This window comes from Gossypium hirsutum, chromosome A09 (assembly GCF_007990345.1).
Source record: "Gossypium hirsutum isolate 1008001.06 chromosome A09, Gossypium_hirsutum_v2.1, whole genome shotgun sequence".
Classification (NCBI taxonomy): Eukaryota; Viridiplantae; Streptophyta; class Magnoliopsida; order Malvales; family Malvaceae; genus Gossypium; species Gossypium hirsutum.
In genome coordinates this window covers 65,885,099-65,886,823 of record NC_053432.1, presented here as the reverse complement: position 1 = coordinate 65,886,823, position 1,725 = coordinate 65,885,099, and the positions used below count along the sequence as shown (strand labels likewise).

The following is a 1,725-nucleotide window of genomic DNA, read 5'->3' as shown; positions in this document are numbered from 1 at the left end:
TAAATTAATATTTTTTCTCTTTTTATTTAATAATTAATTTAAAAATGTCTCACAAAATCTGAATAGACGCCACCTATGTTCTTCCCTAAAATTATAAGCTAAACAAAAGGAGGAAAAGGGGAACACTTGGATGTTCTGTAAAGGAAAAAACTCATATGAAAACCAAGACAAAGATCGCAAAGTTCCCTTTGCCTCAAAGGAGGAAAGTGAAACACTTTGGCTGTTGTGTAAAAAGATTTTCTTGCAGGGAAATCAAACCAGACATAAAATAAACAAAAATATATAATTAGAACTTCAAAGTTCAAACATTCAGAGAGAGAGAGAGAGAGAGAGAGAAACAAAACAAAACCAAAAAAAAAAAAAACCACAAAAGAAGACCTAGGAATTAAGTAACGTGTTTGTTTCATGAGAAAAGCAAGGAAAGACAGACGAATCCTAGAGGTTCATCGTTTTAGTTCCTTGTCTTTTTGGTATTCTCTTCGTTAAGAAAATCAAGCAAGACGGTACTCTTGCATCGGGGGCACTTGGGATCCACTTCCGATAGCATAACATACATGAGGCATCGAGGGCATCCCACCAGCACCATCGAAGTTTCTTCAGGACTGCTGGGGTATTGCATCGTCGTCGTGGAGTTGTCGGGCTCCGAAGACACGCACGAGCTTTCAAGAGACATTTCCCACGACGAAACCGATGTGTTGGGCGAACCTACTTGTTGGTTGGGCGCCGCCCTTGGTGGTGGTGGTGATAACTTCAGCGTCAATTCCAGCTTTGGACTGTTTGCTCTCCGACTCATTGCTTTCTATGTATTTCAACTGTTTGATAACTGACCACATACAACAACAAAAACAATCAGTTGTGAGAAATCGATGAAACAGGAAGGAGGAACTGAAAATTGAAAACACGTATAATTTCTCACCTCTGGGAAATTGAAGTGTTTGGGAACTGAGAAAAAAACCAGAAAAATATATAGGGATCTTGGAACAAGATTTTTAGTTTGGATTTCTCGTGCAGATTGATTTTGGAAAGATTTAGACCATTATATATGCAATGATTTTCAGGAGAGAAAGAGAAAGAGAAAGAGATGGATTTTCTTTCCCTTATTTGTTGGTAATTAATTATGGGTAGGCATGGAGGGTAAGGAGAATTTAGAGTGGAAAACAAGTTGGATAACATTGAATTGTACTCGACAGAAAGGTTGAATGGTTTGCCTTCTTTCCTAATGTTTTTGTATTGCTTCAAACGATGTTCGGTTTAAGGAATTTAATTTTATTGATTTTATATTTGGATCATCAACATTACTTACATCATACCCTCTTCTAATTACAAAATATATATTTTTTTAAATTTTCTAATTACATGCTTATATAATTTTTATTTTTTTAAATATTAATTGCTATAAAAACCTTTAAACAATTTACAAAATTAAAATATAATCTTGTGTAATATTAGTCTAAAAATAGTCGACGATACAATTATATATAAAAATAACAAGAAAATAAACATAATATGTAATTTTATCTAATTGGTCAAACATTTCATATGTATTTGGTTATTCCCTCCTAACATTTAACATATATTCATTCATTTGTTGTTCCTTGACCAATTTTCTCATCATCTTAATCATAATACGAATTTGTATCCTTCAGATTATCAGGATTGTGATATCATATTGCATATTTAGTAACTTCATTTATAGGTGGAATTAGGTCAAATAACAAAATATTT

The 1,725-nt window shown here is 33.2% G+C and overlaps 1 long non-coding RNA gene across 1 annotated transcript; it reads right to left on the bottom strand.

Moving 5' to 3' along the window:
- Positions 1 to 223: 223 nt before the first annotated feature.
- Positions 224 to 1,243, bottom strand: LOC107889189 (uncharacterized). Its single transcript, XR_005901115.1, has 2 exons — positions 917 to 1,243; positions 224 to 823 (listed from the first exon to the last, which is right to left on the bottom strand). It is a non-coding gene; the product is annotated as an uncharacterized lncRNA (long non-coding RNA).
- Positions 1,244 to 1,725: the final 482 nt, after the last annotated feature.